Genomic DNA, 20,205 nt, shown 5'->3' with positions numbered 1-20,205 from the left:
TTAATCAATTCTTCAAAATCGAACCCAGTATCTAAATACAGACAGTTAATCAACAAATTAAAATTCCGTCTCAATCTCAACTTAAATTTAGTCTTAACTTAAAAGTTAAAACTAACATCAGTAATTTAGCTAAGTATCGACTGGGAACATTGTCCAACTGGCATCGAAGGCACGTACTATTGTTACAAAGTCTCTTCACACTGAACTAGAGGGTACATTAGATAAGAGAGCGGGAAAAAAAGAAGAATGATCCTAAAGTCGTCTTTTTGTACAGTCGGTTAAACATAATTATATTTGTATAACAAAGAGTAATATTAACCACTTTTACTTAAATTTCTTATTTATGTGTTCAGTGATACGTTTAGTTCTTTTATTTTTCATCTATACTAATTTTATAATGCTGAAGAGTATGTTTGTTTGTTTGAACGCGCTAATCTCAGGAACTGCATGCTGGTCCGATTTGAAAAATTATATCGGTGATAGACGCTAGACCGACAGGAGCGGAGCAATGCGGTTAAATCGCGGGGCATAGGTATATTCTGGGTTTTCTATTCGAATATCCTTCCAAAATTATGCAATTTAATGATACATACAGAAAAACATACCTACATATTAACCATTGTATCAAATTTAAATAATTACTTTCCTTTGAAAGTTAAACAATGAGCGAAATATTATAAAATACATTTTAATATACGAAGATATGAAGGTAAGAACCTACCTCATTAAATAATTAAAAACCAACAATGGAATCGCTACCCTTAAACAACATAAACGCACCACCACGCAACAAAGAGCAAGCTTTTTACCTTTTTAGCTGTGCTTTTGAACGCCACTTGACTGGCGGAGAACGCCTTTCTGAATAGCCACACATTTGCACCCCGATGTATCCTTGAATGGTGCACTCTGGGTCCTTTGAGTTGGATTCAAATGTTTTTAAAAGCCTGGACGTTTGGTACAGTCTGTGTAGATGGAGGACTGGCAAAGACAGATTTTCTAAGGAGAAAGTATGCTTTAGTATATTATAAGTGGGAAAAAAACAATGTAAAAGGTTTCGACCCTCACCTTCTGATTTATCTTAAAACTTTGTACCTATGTTTGTTTTTCAAATATACTAGCCACTCGCCCAGACTTTCCATTAGGTAGGTAGTTAATCGATTTGCAAAGTCCGGATAAGTATCTACCTAACAGCACACATAAATTACAAACTTATAATTACAAAATAATTCTACGACTTAAATAATAAACAAGAAGTTTATTCACCTTCTTTTATTAATTATTAATTATGATTTAAAATAATATTTTCGAAGACAAAAACAAAGACATATCAAAGTACCTAATGAAACAACTGGCAATATTCTCTAACATCAACAATAACGACAAAATGTTTTTAAAATGCAAGTAAAAAGGAAAAATCAGATAAAAAAGGTCGGAGTCTTTGGAGGCTGTATAATTCGAACATTATCTGTTGATCTCGCCTCGTTGCTTTTAGAAAGAGATATTTCGTTAGAAAAACACATGATCTGAATTAATGTGCCTGAGTGTGTTTTAATTATGTTAATGATTGATTTTTTAATTAATTAACGCAGTAAATATAAGAAACATTGACAAATTGTATTTTTTTAATCTTACCGAATTATGATTCTATGAGAAGTTCAGTCTAGTAACTAATCTGTGGTTCAGTGTACATTAATAAAAAGTAAAAACATTATCCTTCCACGCGAAAATATATCACATATTATAATACAAAGAAAACTCTGAAAGATAATAAGCAAAAACAACGCTGAATAGTACCTATCTTTAGCTGCTTCGTATCTAGGTTTTTTCGCTAACACCAAGCCATAATTCTTCTTAAATAACCCTCAAAATATTTATTTACCAGCGGTTATATTCACCGTCATTTAATTCCTTTTTATTACGACTGAAGCTGAAGGCAATAAAGCCCGAATGCTTTAAAACCATCAAATAAAGATCTTTAAACACGTGGCCTCTATAAAAACGCGCGAACTCTGTGCAATCATTTTAGAGTTCCCTATTCGTTCTTTATTTTTCTCGTAAAAAGTCCGTATAATATGGAAGCTGTTTAAAAAGCGTTTTATGATTTATCAGTATGTATTGGTTAATGTTTAATGTTAGGCCCTTTAGAATGAAATATTGTGTAGAAACAATTTTTTACAATTCAATGTTATAGAAACAATACTTTTTATTTATGTTTGATTGTTCTATTACTTACCTACCTAAGTACACAGTGTTTTTTTACTTTTGCATACTTTACAAAACTAAAATCGAACTAGGTACATAGGTATTAGGTGAAAGTTACACGCTTAAACTTCCACACAAATAACTTTTCAAATGACATTTGAATAATACATTGAATACTTAACGAAAAACGTATTGTTCTGTTATGTTTAATTTAACTCAAACTATTGCCATTGTGCTATACAAACTTACTACAATCAAAACAAAGCTGTCTTGGTGATATTTATAATTTACTATGCCATGTGGTCATTCTCGGTCACACAATAGAAGCCAACTTCATTCTCATCTTGCATCCCTGTCCCTTGCACGGAATCATAACCAAACCGAAACCTTTCATTCTCTCACACTCAGTTCGCGCTTACCTGCTGTAGAGAGAGGTTGTGTCGCGTGTCCCCGCGTTCGCGTGATAACTTTCGTAAAAAACTATAAAATACTTTTTGTTGTTTTTGCGAAAGTGTAACAGTGACCGGTGGTATTGTGTTGTGGGATTACAGTTGATCCGTGATAAGATTCTGTGCGTTTTGTGAATGTTGCAAAACATCTTAGTGCGGTGAAATATTTGTCTAGCGGTTTTAATTAAACGGTAGGATTTTTTATCTTTACGTGGCTGATTAGATTTGGATAAAGGCGATAATCAAGGTAAATTTTATTCACTATTAACAAAGAGTAAGTTTTTACTGTCAAGGTTGTTCTACGAATGGTTTTTAATTTACACATTTGGTTAAATAAAATTATTTACTCTAAGTTGGAGACGTTTACTTTTCATTGTAAGCAATAACAATGTTATATCGTACTATTCAAGGTTTCTGGGTATTGGTCTTGTCATTTAAATTATTGTATTGTTATTTTTTTTGAAATGTAAGAGCACATTTACAATAATAGCGATATACCTATAGAAAGTTACATAATACGTTATATTATTAAATATTAATTATTTAAAATATTAAGCCGTTTATTCAATTCAATTTTTACATAATACATTATATTATTAATTATTTAAAATATTAAGTCGTTTATTGAATTCATTTTTCTTGGTAATTAATTATCTAGTTCCGTCTAAGGTACCTACTACCTACCTATCTAGCATATATTTTAATGTTTAATGTTTATTGTTTACCTAAACATTTAACAGAACACTGACTACTGCTCCATGTGAAGGTAAGTACCTATGTGCGAAAGTACCTAAGTGGGAACTTGAGTAAAAAGGCAATAAACAAAATACCTATAGAAGTTAGGTAGGTATATTGTTCATTTTTATTGGAATTTATCTTTGCAAACCATTATTTTGATGATGTTTGTTCGTCTTTTAAGTAAAAACTACAGGGTCAATGGGACTGCATGCAGATAATAATGCGTCCAATCGCTAGCGGTAGGTACTAGGTAGGTAGGTACCTAGGTATACTAGTCTTTTGAAAGGCAAGTAAAGCAACGTGCCAAAACTAGCGTATTATAAATTGTTCTGTCATAAATATTACTCTGTAATTACAGTTAAACTACGTAGGTAGGTAGCAATAGTTGGTAACTGTAAATATTTCACAAGTTTGCGTGGTTTTGGTGTACTTTCTTAACTCAGCGACAAATCAGACAAAAACATGGCTGGCTGATGAGTGAAATGTCAACTATCAAAACAAGTATCATAAACGCACAATTATTTTTCGCAACTAATTATTATAAATGTCATGTAGTTATGTTTAAGATGTAGGTACCTATGTATTTTTAAATTATTATACCTACTTTATCAAAATGCAGAAATGGATTCGAATAAAATTATATCCCCTCTTTTTATGCTATTTGTTTCCACAGTAAGGACATATCAAGCAAACAAGCGAGTTAGTTACGTCAAGCATCAAGATAATGCCGCATGATATTCGATGATTAATTTAAATACCTACAGGTAGATAATACCTAGGTAGTTGGTTTTATTTTCATCAAGATTAAACAGCTCTTTAATTGGATCAAGTCTATTGTAATGTAACCAAAATACTCGAAGGCTGCAATAGCCTACTAGGTAGTAGGTACCTACTTCTAGTAAATCTGGTTTTAGTAAAAGGTGATGTTTATTATTATTATTCGGAGTTAATTAATGATTATTATTTTTCATACGACTTATTTGTTTAATTGACATTTAATAAAATTCTGACTTCTGAGATATAATGCATATTCATATGGAGTCAGCTGACGGAAGATGTTGTGTGTAAAGTCTTTTAACAGTGGCTCCGATTGGGGCTACTGGTCTTGCAATTTTTCCCTTCTTCAGATCCCTGGCGCAGCGTTGCGGCAGCGTCTACTTCTCGTCCGATCCAACGGGCGGGGTGTGTATTTGAAATATGAATCAAAAACTGATGAATGGAAAATTGTTATGAGGCAAAAACTGGTTGATGTTACTAAAATTTTATCTTAATTTAAATTTTATCGCAAAAAATGTACGTTTCGGACCAGACAGCATTCTTCGATACGTTGGCAAAGGCGCAACCTCTAAATAGCAAAAATTCCATAATGTCTCCATAGAATAGCAGTTTTTACTGCATTTTCTTTGTTTATTGGAAGTACGAAATATAAGACTGGCATGAGATAACTTAGTAAAAAGACAAAAAGCACTGTATTTTCATTTAGGCTGTTACATAACTACATTCATGATTTCAGAATCGGTATGCAACCAGTAATTATTAGTGACAAGGCAATTCACATACCAAAGCATACATATATATATATATATATATTTGTAGGTAAAGGTATGTACTAGGTTATAGGTATAATAAATAGATAAAAGGATATACCTATAAGTTATGCTCTTGACTATAGTTCGTTCGTTCGGTCCAGCCTTTCAGGACGTCCACTGCAGGACATAGGCCTCTCACGATTTCCATACCGACCGATCAGCAGCGGCCTGACTCCAGCGGCTCCCCGCCACTTTGATCAGGTCGTCTGTCCGTCTTGACTATAGTAGTTTTTGTATTTTAAAGATTATCTATCCGTTAAGAATATAGCCCATAAATGAAATAAACCTTAGATACAAACAGTAAAATTAATAATTATATTACTATTTACTAAGGATAAAATGATAGTTCTTTATAATTAGTAAAGATTAAAATTAGTCGTTATTCTCCTTTCTAAGTTGAAGGTTTGCCTCTCACCGTTCTCGCAATGTCGCAATACAAATGACAGGTCATAAAATATTTATATGTTTGTTACGTATAGGTGTACCTATAATATATTACAACTACTGTTCTATTTAGTAGGTATGTATACCTACTAAATAGAACAGTAGTTGTAAGGTTAAAAGATAGCTACTGCCCGCGACTGTGCTCGGCTTATACTGAAAAAAAAAATTGTGTATAATTTATACGCGTACCAAATTTTATACAAAAACGTTCACGTAACTAGTAAAAAATTCATTGATTCATAAATATAGGTACCTACTAAAACTACAGAAAAATAAATGATCTTTCCATGTACAATTATTAAAAATTCCAGATCTATCGTACCTAATGGTAAATGTTTAATTTTATCGTAATTTAACATTTATAAATCATACATTTTTGTATTTCTAAGTTGTATTTTATTACAAACGTAACTATTGCGTACATCTTGATGGCCTTATGCTATTATCTCAACAAGCATGTAATTTATTTATTAAATTATTATTCTACTAAAGTTAAATGCATGGAAAGCCTAATTAACCTGCTTATGCATGAATTCTAGTTATTTTTATAACTAGCTCATGCCCTAGTTCGGTAATTACAGATTTTAATAATTTTATACTTAATTGCAAGTCACTCAAAGTTTGAAAAAATACTTGTAATCCGTAAAGTATTGTTTTTACAAAATTTTGTAATATGCAATAATGTTGTTTATATTTACTAAGTTATTTTTTACATAAATTGAATCATTTATAGGAGATAATATTACTGTTAGAAGCAGTTGATATATTATTTGAAAAGGGCAATAGGGCAAGGACAGAAAATACATTCGTATAGGTAGTTGGATTGTAAACAAATGTGACACCAATTTCTGTAAACATGATAAAGACAATTCTTTCAACACTAAAATAAAGAGTCAACTTCTGAATTACATCCTCGGTACTTCCTACTAATATTATAAATGCAAAAGTTAGCGAAAGGTTTGTGAGGATGTATAAATTATTGTATGGTGAAACCGCGTGACGCAGCTAGTATTTTTATATTGAGATTAACCAGTAGGTCACCTAATATAAGATTTTAAATATTACATTTAGGTATACATATGTAAAATTCCTATGTTTATATGAATACTGGCATAAATAGCAATGGCTTTAAACATAGCACGTTAATTGCTACCACTATAATTATTTACCTATAAACTAATACAATCGAACAGCAATTCACAGCTTTTCAAATAACCTCGTAAACGTGAAGCAAGAGGTTGGATACAACAGAACACAATAATGTATTGAAACCGCACTGTGGTAGCAATAGAAACTGCGTATCAATTTACCGATCTCCTGTTTTAGTTGTAAAGGCTTGGTCATGTGGGAATGAGGCGACTTACGATTGTCGCAAATGTTCTAAAATTTACTATAGTTAGATCATAGGTATTTTGTACAAGTCCAAAACGGTCAGATTTTATATGAGAAATTTTGTGGGATATGGATGTATGATTGGATGAAATAGTAACTGGGTAGTGATTTACCGATTGCTTGTTTTCTAATTTGATAAGAATACACTTGAAAAGAAACTGGAGCCTGGCGTCATGTTTTTAAGATTTTATTGAAATTTTATAAATTATTATTATACATAACGATATTGAAGCAAAATGTTGTTGACTAGTTAATTGAGATTTTGGTAATCTTTGCACTTAAGTAGTTAAAATTGTAAAAAAACAACCGATTGCAAGCGTTTTTGGGCCACTTAACACCAGATGACCCACATGGTCCTTTGCCACAAAAAATTGTACCATCCTTACAGAACTTTATGAGAATATTGCCTAATTTAATCCAATTATATTTAACAATAATGAGTCGTAAAGTACTGACGCATTGTTTTAATAACGTTGTAGCCACCGCTTTACTCACAGAACCTTACTAAGTTGCTTTTCGTCTTTCGAGAAGCGTCTTTCAATTCACATCTATATCGGATTAGAGTCTACTTCAACTTCAACGAGATTCCTGGAGTTTTCGTTAATGACTGTAGATTAGACGCAATTGTAATTGCATTGAAATTTGTAATGAGTAACGAGATCAAATTCAATTGTGTTATTGGGAATACACTGAAAATGCTTTAGAAGGTATTCAAGATCAAGTATCAACAGGATTATCATTTCTTTCATTAATTCTATAGAAAATGGTACCCACTATTAAACAATTCGTTTCCGCGTGTATTCAAAACGTTTCATGTACAATTAAATATATTATTGGAGGCCTACCTTCATGCATACCTATATGCACATTGCACATATTATAGATATGAACAGTGAAAAATTGAAGATAAATAACGATTTGATCCTTGAAATTAAAAAAAGTACTTACGTGAAACAGTACAGCTTATACCGTAATTATTTAATACCTTATAATTTGCATAATTTGACACCCCTATCCAACTTTAAATCAATTAAAGCGAATCCCAAAATACGGTAACAAATTCGTCTATAACGTGTACAAATAGAGGATTTTCACCATTTATATCTCATTCGATAACTGATAGTCGCGGTGGATGCGTAGCTGTATGCGCGTAGGCGATTAGTCGACAGATTTCACCGAATTGTTGGTAGGGCTGCCAAAACATAATAAAACAATATATGACAATAACAAAAATGCGTAAATGTTAGATTGTATTAGGTAAGTAGTAAGGTACGATTATATGCAAAATGATGGCCAATAAATACAGTTACATCAGAAATAAACAATAAATAAATTGAACATTTTTGCTTGTACATAACAAAATGGAATTCTTAATAAATTCTGTACTTAATAAGTTGTAATTGTCCTATTGAATCTACTGGCATTTACAATAACTTTCTGTGTGTTTACTATAATTTTCTGGTAGGTTCAAATGATAGAGACTATGAAAGTATAATAACTTGTTTTCTACATCGTCATCTCTATACTAACAGTGTATAATTAAACTAATACATAAACCTGCATACACGTAACATTAAATATTTAATTACAAACTTAGTTTTAGCAACCCTAATGCCAACTGAATTTAATTTGGAACTACATCTAAAGCTGCAGTTTATTGTCAAACGGGTTTAGGATAATGTATTTACAACTTTATTGTAATTCTGTTAAAATTAACTTTTAACGAGCTTTATAATCATACTCAAATTATTACTGCATATTTTGTGACTATGTACTCTCATGGCGCTAATTATTTTTAAACTAGCTTTGGCCCGTGGCTTTGCCTGTGAAGTATTCCGATAAACTTTATGTTATGACAATTAAAAGTTGATTATAAATGCGAGTTTGTGAGGATGGATGGATATTTGTTACTCTTTTACGAAAAAACACACTGATTTTAATAATACTTAGCAGTGATGTAGCTTATGTATCAGAATAACACATAAGCTACAGAAATACTTGTTTTTGTCCACAGGTTCGTCTGTGAGTGATACCACTAGTCTGCAATATTTGAAAGGTGAAATTGCAATTGAAAAACCATATTTATAATTTTTCATGCAGTTAGGTTTTTTGGTTTCTTTTGTTTTTTGTTTTTTACAATTATACCTACATTTTCCATAGTTTTGTTTCTTAAGGGGAGTCCTTTCAGCGAAGCGGAGTAAAATTGGTTTGCAAGATCAAATTTTTCATGTATTTGCAATTATATGACGCTTCTAGAAAAAATAATCAATACACTTCAAGATATTTCCTAAAAAGTGTGCTAATTTGTTACACAACCACGTGTATTTTGGTCGATCATATAAAATCATAAAAATAGGCTAAAATAAAGATCGAAAACGAATTATTTATTAATGAAATTTCTGATTTTGGAAATAATTTTTATATAAGGATATGTATTTTGATGTACTGCAGAAAACGTGCAAAATTTTGGTTTTCTACTGAAGCCCTGTAATTATTAAATACATATTATATCTCAGAACTTAACGTTGCCCAGCGTTTTCTTTACAAACCGCGCTGCCCGCTACCCCGCCAGTCCTGATCAGGCGCTTGCTAACGTAGGACCTGTGTCAAATTATCTCCGCTCGATTTTACGTTTTGAGTAACGATAAATTATTGAAAATGGGTAACAAAACAAACAAAATTCGGAAGAAAGCAGTGTCAGTATCAAAAAAAAGAGTAAACTATAAGAAACGGTATGTAAATTGAGTAATATGATAAAAACGTAGTTACTTGATGACACAGAATAAAAATATCAGTTGGTCATAAAGTTTCACCTCGTATGCTTTTATTTCAAAACGATAAAAGCTGCGTTACTGTGAAATAAGAGTTTAGTTTATAATAATTTGTTTTATATATATAATACTAGTGGTCCGACCCGGCTTCGCCCGTGGTACATATTTCGCAATAAAAGGTAGCCTATGCCCTTTTTCGGGTATCAAAATATCTCTATACCAAATTTCATGCAAATTGGTTCAGTAGTTTAGGCGTGATTGAGTAACAGACAGACAGACAGAGTTACGTTCGCATTTATAATATTAGTATGGATTATTATTACGTATAATTGGTGTATTATTTGCATAATTTTGGGGTATTATTATTAATTACAGTTGTTTATTTTAAGGAAAAAAACAATAATGATTATTAGTTAAAAAATAATTGATAATAGTCAAATAATAATGATTATTGACTTATAATAATTATTAATCACTACAGTAAAAGTTCCTTATTGGCGGGGTATATGTTCCATAAAATATATGCCTCGAATACAGAAACCGTGAATACGGAATGGTAATTATTATATGGGATTATAGGTTCTACGTTATACGTTCCTAGGTGACGATTGAGATTTTTTTCGTGTCTCATTTTTTTTAGTTGACATTATAAACTAGGAAGAGTGCAGTAGACGTTACTCGATCACAATTTTTGTAACGAATGTGAAAGACGAAACAATAAAACACGCAAAGCGGCTTTTACTACGGAACTACATTTAAAAATATACTTTATTTATTGAGTTATAAGGTTGCTTCCATTCTGTTTATTTACGCTCCTTCTATGTCTCGTTTCAGCACCATACTATGCCTGATTAAATAAATAGATATTAGATAATAAATACAAGGGGAAGTGGGAGGCGGACACGCGCAGGCTCGCTCGCGCACCCTTCGCACACCTTACTGCCGCCACGTGATCGTAGTGATGTGACTTGACCAACGCTGTACTCGATAGTTTACAAGAAAAACTATATTTTTAACCGACTTCAAAAAAAAGGAGGAGGTTATCAATTCGGCCGGTATATTTTTTTTTTTTTTTTTTTTTTTTATGTATGTACACCGATTACTCCGAGGTTTCTGAACCGATTTACGTGATTCTTTTTTTGTTCGATGCGGGATGGTGTCGAATTGGTCCCATAAAAATTTTATTCGGCTAGGCCTAGTAGTTTTTATTTTATGAGCATTTTTGTCTGTACTCGATGACTTAATTTCAATGTAGCAAGTAACTTTGATTCACTTCCCGGTAACCGATTGAGCTGAAATTTTGTATACGAATGTAAATTGGATAGCGATGAAACATTATCATGACATGGAGCTGATCTGATGATGGAATCGGAAGGTGGCCATAGGAACTCAGTAATATATTGACTCAACTTTATCGAGTTTGGGCTCGTTTGATTCGTGTTGAAAAATACACTAAAAAGTATTAAATAAAAATAACTGCGTTAAAAACAACCGACTTCAAAAACGGAAAAGTAAGAAATAAAAAAGATTTGATATTATTAATTACTACATATTATTTTTATGTGCTATTTATTAAATAGGTTTGAAGTCGGTGCCAAACACTAAGCACTTAGTATTAAGCCCATGCACCGACATCAAACCTTTTTAGTAAATAGCACATAAAAATAATATGTAGTAATTAATAATATCAAATCTTTTTTATTTCTTACTTTTCCGTTTTTGAAGTCGGTTGTTTTTAACGCAGTTATTTTTATAACATATTAATATTTGACTTTAATATTAAAACTCTTTTAAAAATATATTAAAAATAATTTTGTGTTGTGTTTTGTATCATACACTTTCTAATATTATGAATGCGAATGTATTATAGTGTAAATGTAAAGTATGTAATGTTACGATATTATATTTTAACCGCTAAATTGATTTTTGAAGGTTTTGGTAGGTATAAAATTGATATATATTTATATTGTTTATTATTTCATTTTAAATTATTAATTAATTCTTATTTTTATTTAACATTAAATACTATTATTATTTGATTTATTATTAAAAAATAGTACTAAACCCGATCTTTTATTTTCTTAATTTTAATAGTTAAGAAGTCCACACGTTTTTTCAGATATTTCAATTATACATTTTTTTAAACTACTTATAATTAATAGAAGACTTTACATTATTATTTAAAATTACATATATTTATACTTTCTTCATACATTTCTCCTTTAATAACATATTGAACAATATATTTTCTTATGTTACATATTTATTTACATAACTTATCGATAGCTCAACACGCAATTGATACCTACCCATCCCTATTTGTCACACACACATTTATATAGTATCTATAGCTCATCTGCCTTCGATGCGCACTAAGCAATTTGTGCAATACACGCGCTCTATACTATTCTAATATTATAATACTCTAAGCTTCTACTGGTAGCAGCAAGTAATATTTATTAGTTACACCAAGTACTTCCATAATTATGTTGTGCTAATTAATAAATTCCTAGTACCTACTTATCTCAGTTTATAAAGTTGTAAATGCTTACTTTATTTACTTTTATATTTACAATCTGACACAAACACTTTTACATTGCTTACATAATAAAAATTGATCACAATTTACTTTTGATATATTTTACACTGTGGCATAGCGCACGTTACGAAAAACAAACGACGCGAGGAGCGCGAGGAGCGCGAGTCACGCGAACGGCCCCCCACACTTCACATCCTAAAATCTTGCCTCGCGTTGAAATACCTCGCGTTAAGAAACAAAACTATGTCTTTCAAATTTCCTGTATCATAATTTGTAATATTATGGGAAGTCCGAGATATTACTTCTAAGAAACCGTCTTGTTTTCAAGGTCGCTTCCTCTGCATTTTGTGCAAAGCCTGTACCTGCTTTTTAAATACGCGGAACTTTTTGAGTTAGTGGAATTAATATTGTTATTTAGTTACCATACCAATGAGTGATGATTAAAATGGTGTGTGACTTTCTGATTTTTTTATACTTTGCTTTGTGAAGTTTGGAAAGAATCAATTAACTTTGTTAATAATATTACATAGTCTATACTTAAATATTATTTATATTATTTATTATAGTAACATGGTTTGAGGATATAAATTTCCCTCTTGATTATGTAAGTAATGAAACAATAAATCGATGAAAAATGAAATAAATTAACGTTCACAATTGCATTTATTTTTAAATACGTATTAACATAACATTATAGATAAGCAAATGATAATTATCAGTCAAGATAAGGATTTTATACGTGACTGTTACTTGATTATAATTACACACGCACATATAGATGACATGTGCGTGCGAGTGTGTGCGTGTGCGTGCGTGTGTGTGTAGAGAATGCGATTATGTTTCCGTATCTTTGTTCAAGTGATAATTTATATACCTATAAATTCTTACTTTAATGTAGTGAACTTTAAATAGATGTAATGTTTGTAATAACGCTTGTGATTGAGGAATAAAGTTTATAAGTATGTGATTTATTGATTGCGTCATGTAAAGTGTTTACGCTTTTTATAAAACCATGAAGGTGACTGAGTAAAATATTATGTTATTATCGTCATTACTTAATAGTTAATAAAACTACTTAGTACTTACATTATGTTTCACTGACGTATTAAACAAATAAACAGGTAACTATAAAGAAAATTAGTTGCATATCTTTGGTGTTTTTACTCCAATACGATTTAGAGTCTCACAAGCGATGAAATCTCTCCTCTTTTCAGCCGAAACCTACTTAGTTACTTACGTAGGTAGATAACTTTTATAAATAAATCCATAATGTACATATAAGTATTCCCATTTAAATAATGAGACAATAACAATGAGATAATCATAAGTTCGGGTTGTCTGGCAGAAATCGCTTACAGCGATAAGACCGCACATATTATGATAACTTATTTTGTAATCTTGTATTTTTGAGTGCAATAAAGAATTTTTCATTCATTCATTCATTTATTCTTCATTCAATAATACATTCTTTCATCACATCGTCCAATTGAATTCCCAGACATGATCGAGTCGTTCACACAAATTGTAAAGCGAATAAAACCTTATTTAAGGCTTTATTTTAACTAAAACCGGTTAGAACGGAAGATGCAAAAACGAGTTAGTGTGGTGACCATCATTTGTGGTTCTATTTGTTACGGTGGGACTCAATTTTATTTATGTACTTGTAAGATATTTTACATTAATGTAAAAATTCATAAAAATTGCAAAACCATAATTTTTATAGGTTTTTTCTATAGTTGGTAAAGCAAAGATATATTTGTAATTACAAAGATTGTAATTAAAACGTAATAAGTAGATAAATAAATAAAATACATACTATATCTAGAATCTAGATAAAGATCGTATTTTATTTGCTTCCATTTAAATTGATCTTTGACTCACAATCAAAAATAAAACAATAACTTCTTACTTAAACAAAGATACTCAAAGAATGATAAAAAAAATTAACAAAGAGTGAAGCTACAAGCTCTATTGCACTTCAGCCCGTATATAATAGACGCTTTAGGCGAGTGCATCGTCTTTGAAATCCCCTTTTTAATCAGATATGACAAGTCGACAAGATGTTAAGTACCCTCAAAATTACAATGATCCTGTGGAGAATATTTTGTATCTACGAAATTTTAAAATGTGTCGATTTTATTTTCGTTTTTGGTATTTACATACCTATTTTAACTGTAAGTTACTTTATAATCATCCTGGAATATAACGAGATAACTTTATAATATGTTGTACCTATTTTTAAGTTATTGTAATTACAATAATTCACACGAAAGAAGATAGAAAATAATACAAAACGTCGTAGTTATATATACATCTCTTACTAATAGCACAAAAATATACATAATTAATATCTAACGGTTTGTCAAATCCCACATAGAGACCAAAACATGGCAACCCTCGCGATCACCTTCGCCGAGCAAGTTATTTTGGCATGGTAATTATAAATTTATTTGGCTAGCTCCAACTTCGCGGTAGAATTGTTTAAGGACGCTGTCACAAATCTGCGTTACTCAAATTTAGGTATCTAACGTCGCCACGTGGTTCGCGGGAACATCGCGCTCACGTAAACATAGCGCATTCCATTTTATAGACCATCTTCATACTTGATATTATTTTTATTGAAATTGATTCCAGAAGATTACTGGGAACTTTAAAAATTCATTTTGTTACTATTATTAGTAGGTACGATCCTTATAAGTATTTTAGTGTATTCAACCAACTTAAAAAAGTGTGACTATTTTACAACAATTTGAATATGAATTGTATTATTGTATACAATATCGAAGCTTTTTAAGAAATGTATAAAATACTTTTTTAAGAATTATTATCATACATAATATTATATGTTACCGGCAATATATTAAACCCGGCATTGTAAGCAATTCTTAGTAAATGTATGTTATTCCGAGAAACAGTCGGAATGAAATAAATTAAATTCGTTACCACACATTCACATTACCTATATCTTTAAATATGAACTTTTCCTAAGTAGCAAACACATTTGCAAATGTGGGTGGTTTTTGGGGTAGCTATTAACCAATATGAGGTCAAAACTAAAATCCAAGATGGCACCGACGAAAATTTGAAATCTTTTCGTCATGGGTGTCATTTTCAAGGAGTTGGAGTAGCTATTAAATAAGTATTAATCAATATGAGGTCAAATCTAAAATCCAAAATGGCGCCGACGACAATTTGACATCATTTCGTCACGGGTGTCATTTTCATGGTTTTTGGGGTAGCTATTAACCAATATGAGGTCAAAACTAAAATCCAAGATGGCGCCGACAAAAATTTTATATATTTTCTTCATGGGTGTCATTTTCATGGTTATTGGGGTAGCTATTAACGAATATGAGGTCAAAACTAAAATCCAAGATGGCGCCGACGAAAATTTTACATCTTTTCGACATGGGTGTCATTTTCATGGTTTTTGGGGTAGCTATTAACCAATATGAGGTCAAAACTAAAATCGAAAATGGCGCCGACGAAAATTTTACATCATTTCGTCACGGGTGTCATTTTCATGGTTATTGGGGTAGCTATTAACGAATATGAGGTCAAAACTAAAATCCAAGATGGCGCCGACGAAAATTTTACATATTTTCGTCATGGGTGTCATTTTCATGGTTTTTGGGGTATCTATTAACCAATATGAGGTCAAAACTAAAATCCAAGATGGTGTCGACGAAACTTTACATCTTTTCGGCATGGGTGTCATTTTCAAGGTTTTTGAGACAGCTATTACCAAATCCCCAATGTAACCGTCGATAATTAGGTTTATTTTTCTTACTCCTTTAAAGTAAACTTAAATAAAATAACAAAAACGTTAACAACCACAGTTTTGTAGAAAGTCTTAAAAAAAACAATTTTAAAGAACATTGAAATGCATATTTAGAAATTTAATATAAAACGCAACTCTGTGGCAATCATGTTAATATTCTGACAGATATTAGTAACTTTAAATATATTCTTTAAATATATTCGCTAAACTTTATTTAAAATAAAGTTTATCTAAAACATTTAAACGAAGAGAATAAAATAAAAAAGAACGTGTGTGCCGAGAAAACGTGTCAGGAGTGAAACTTCTTTGGCGAGATTCATAGATACCAAAATCGCCGCCTTGCTCCATAACGCGACAGAATTACCATGACGCGATCTTGAAATTCGACGACCATCTTGGATTTTAGTTTTGACCTCATATTCGTTTATAGCTACCCCAAAAACCATGAAAATGACACCCATCACGAAAAATGTCAAATTTTCGTCAGCGCCATCTTGGATTATAGTTTTGACCTCATATTCGTTAATAGCTATCCCAAAAACCATGAAAATGACACCCATGATGAAAAGATGTCAAATTTTTCGTCGGCGCCATCTTGGATTATAGTTTTGACCTCATATTCGATAATAGCTACCCCAAAAACCATGAAAATGACACCCATGACGAAAAGATGTAAAATTTTCGTCGACGCCATCTTGGATTTCAGTTTTGACCTCATATTGGTTAATAGCTACCCCAAAAACCATGAAAATGATACCCATGACGAAAAGATGTAAAATTTTCGTCGGCGCCATCTTGGATTTCAGTTTTGACCTCATATTGGTTAATAGCTACCCCAAAAACCATGAAAATGACACCCATGACGAAAAGTTGTAAAATTTTTGTCGGCGCCATCTTGGATTATAGTTTTGACCTCATATTCGTTAATAGCTACCCCAAAAACCATGAAAATGACACCCATGACGAAAAGATGTAAAATTTTCGTCGGCGTCATCTTGGATTTCAGTTTTGACCTCATATTCGGTAATAGCTACCCCAAAAACTATGAAAATGACACCCATCACGAAAAAAAGCCAAATTTTCATCGACGCCATCTTGAATTGTTTTACCCCACCAATCTATTCAACAACCCATAAAAAAGAGGATCTCAGGCAAGGTAATTTTAAAAACATAATTTTAAATTACAAATAATTGGAATATGAAACTTATACAGTTTACTCATAAAAAGTATCAAATATTTCAAATCACGAAAAAGACAGTGCACGCACAATAATCTTTTTTATTTCGTTTTTATTTTTGGCACGAGGAGCGATACACCCATCCTTCCAAGAGCGCTTCTGAGCGCGGTCTGACGAACCGCGAGAACAAAATGTATGAAGAAATCGACAAGTATTTTTAATTTAGCTCATTATTTAAATAAAATTTTGATTTAGATTCATAAAAATTACACCATATATAAAGGACTATATATCCCTCAATAAGATATAGTTAAGAAGATAGATTAGGCTCTTAATTTTCCTAAAATGGTACCGGTTTAGACCCCATTTTTTTGCATTTTATGCGTTTATTGTGATGGAAAAAACGTATTTCAGCGACAATTTTGTATGACGTCGTACAATTTTTATAAGATGAACGTAGAGCTGAATATATTATCTTTAAATTAAGATATTACTATGTTCTCACGTGTAATTGCTTTAAGTTAAAATGGTACCGAAAAACAGCGTGTTTTTGTAAAAATACGTTATAGCGTCCTTAACGGCCTTTATTATCTTGTTCATTTTTTATTGTGCTTCTAAATATTTTATAAAGGTAACTTTCTCGTAAGACTGTCTGTTCTGGAAGCGTCATATTTGTAAAATATTTTAAATTTTAAATCGGTCTTAAGTGATCATTTATTTGTTTATATGTATTTGAAAGTAAATGGCTTAATTTAACAAAAAACATCTATGAACTTATCAAATAAGTCAACACATGCTTTGTTAAAATTATTTCTAGTTATAGGACTCCGCTCTTAAATTAATTAAATGAATTAATAATAAGTATTTTAAATTAATTATATAATTATTTAAATACAGGAAACAAGTTTTTAAACGATTCTCAACGTGTGTGATATCCTAGCAATTGACCCAAATTGTGACAATTTTATTGTAAAGTGACATTAGAACGTGCATTGTTTCGTCGTGGGAGAGATACGGTTTTGTCAAGTTTTTAACGTGATAACGTATAGAAATGCATATGTTTAAGGGAAAAGAATATGAACGTGCAATTTGATAAACATAAACTTATCCTATTTTATTGACACTTATATTATTAAAGGTTGGTTTTTAAAAAATGAATTTGTAATTTTTATTATACTCCCTACTTAATTTATTCCGCTGCTAAGAATTGTTTTTTCCATTCGGATTATATGAATATACCTACTCCTTATCGTGTGATTTATTGGAAAGATAGCTTGGTATATAAATTAATAGGAAGAATCACTAATGGATATCGTCATAGACCATAACAAGCGAATAACTAATCAGAATCTTTTCGAAGCTCAAGGTAAGGAACTACATCATCAATCTATTGTAAATGTCAAAGTTATTTTATTTGTTCCGGGATTACTCCAAATGTGTTTAAAATGTACAATTTATTTAGGTTTCATAGTGTTTTATACCTATAGAACTTCATAACGTAATTTTTTTGTTTATTTTGATAATATTTAAAACCGTTGAAGGTATTTTGATAAATCCAAGTTTTTAAAAGTTCTTAACGCTCTTTAACAGAAACAAAATCGTTACGAACAGTTTATATAAGTAATTGCGCAATAAAAAGTCACATTAAGTAAGTACACTTAAACATAAAAGGTAAATAACAAACGAAATAGGATTAAACCGTACTCAAACAAAATTTAAAATTCACTGTGAGATGTTTTTATATAGCCATTCATAAAGTGTCGCAAACATTTATTATGTATACAGCCTTACGTCAAACCGACGCTTGCGCATATCAAGTTGTGAAAAAAGTTTGCGGTTTTTTCTAAGTTCAATAACATGACCTTGGTTGAGAGATGAATTACCTGGGTATCTTTAGATCTTTATTAACTAAAATATTATGATACTTGTTTTGGTGTTCATTTTTAAGATTATAAGATTGTACATCTTATATTTTGATTTGAAGTATGTATTGTGTATGTTTGATTTAGTCGTGTTTTGGTGTTCATTTTTAAGATTATTCATATTAGGTACATTTATTTTGTGCAAATGTGTAAGTACGTGTTTATCTATGGGAAAATATAGTTAGTTGCTGCATATTATATGCGTTACTTGTAGGTGCTTAAGTGAACGGCATAATCACTTTTCTTTCGTGATTTGCTTTAACATTATAAATGTTTAAAATAGTACAAGTTCATATTGTCCCTATTCGTTGTATTAAAAAAAAATTATAATTACATAAGTTTTATCGTGCCTGTAAATCATTATTGTCCAAGAGAAGAAAGCGTCAGTTTCTCACTTCGTGGCGTGATTCGTAAATAATTTCAGCAGTTATTTACAATCGTTTTAATTGCAATGTAATCACTAATTGCTTATTTTTGTAATGAATTCGCGTGCGCTTTCTATAGTTTCGACTGATCGTGGTACAAGATTAAGAGAAATTCGATTCGGTTGTTTTAAGTAATAAAAAATACATTATATTTTTTTCTTATTAAAACAGGAAATGCCACATAAGTTCAAGTAAATATACAAAATAAAAATTTGAAGAACCTCCGTCTCGAAATTCATCCACAGTTGATCTTTTATAAGAGTCTCATTTAAGAAATAGTAGAGAAAATGATACTTAAACTAAATTATTAACCTACCTAACCAAAATAAAAAATTCTTTACTTAAATATCTCCTCCACAAAACCTCAATAAACTGATGCATCACTATACAGCTTATATTATTTACCTAAACGTTTATTTAAATTTAAAACGACATTCCTATCATTTATCACGCCGAAGTGAGACACATTCTTTAAGACAATTCCATCGTGTTTTGTTCATTTGTTTCAACGGTTACAAGACGCCACCCGCGGTTTATTTTCGTTTTATTTCAAGCTATTTTAGTTACTTCTGTTATCTCCCCTGGTAATTATTGTTTTGAGTTAGCGGTTTTATAAATATTGATTGACAGACGGACAGTTTCTGTTTAAATGTATATGGCGACCCTTTTCGCTTTGACGTTTTTGTAAATTTTTACGGACATGAATAATGAATGGAAAATATTAAGCAACTAACGGTCCGCCCCGCCTTCGCCCGTGGTATTTACGTTTTCTCTA

At 31.0% G+C, this 20,205-nt stretch overlaps 1 protein-coding gene across 2 annotated transcripts in view; it reads left to right on the top strand.

The window, feature by feature from the left end:
* Positions 1-2,622: 2,622 nt before the first annotated feature.
* The window catches only part of LOC123697812, a 113,676-nt gene continuing 96,093 nt past the window's right edge, over positions 2,623-20,205 (top strand). Inside the window, exon 1 of one of the 2 annotated variants that reach the window (XM_045644363.1) lies at positions 2,623-2,842. The gene's annotated coding sequence lies outside the window, so the exon portion shown is untranslated. Of the gene's footprint in view, positions 2,899-20,205 lie in introns of both variants that reach the window. The other variant, XM_045644362.1, reaches the window with a different exon arrangement.

Source organism: Colias croceus, chromosome 15, assembly GCF_905220415.1.
Source record: "Colias croceus chromosome 15, ilColCroc2.1".
Classification (NCBI taxonomy): domain Eukaryota; kingdom Metazoa; phylum Arthropoda; class Insecta; order Lepidoptera; family Pieridae; genus Colias; species Colias croceus.
Note: the sequence above shows the minus strand (reverse complement) of the source record. Positions and strands in the feature narration are given on the sequence as shown.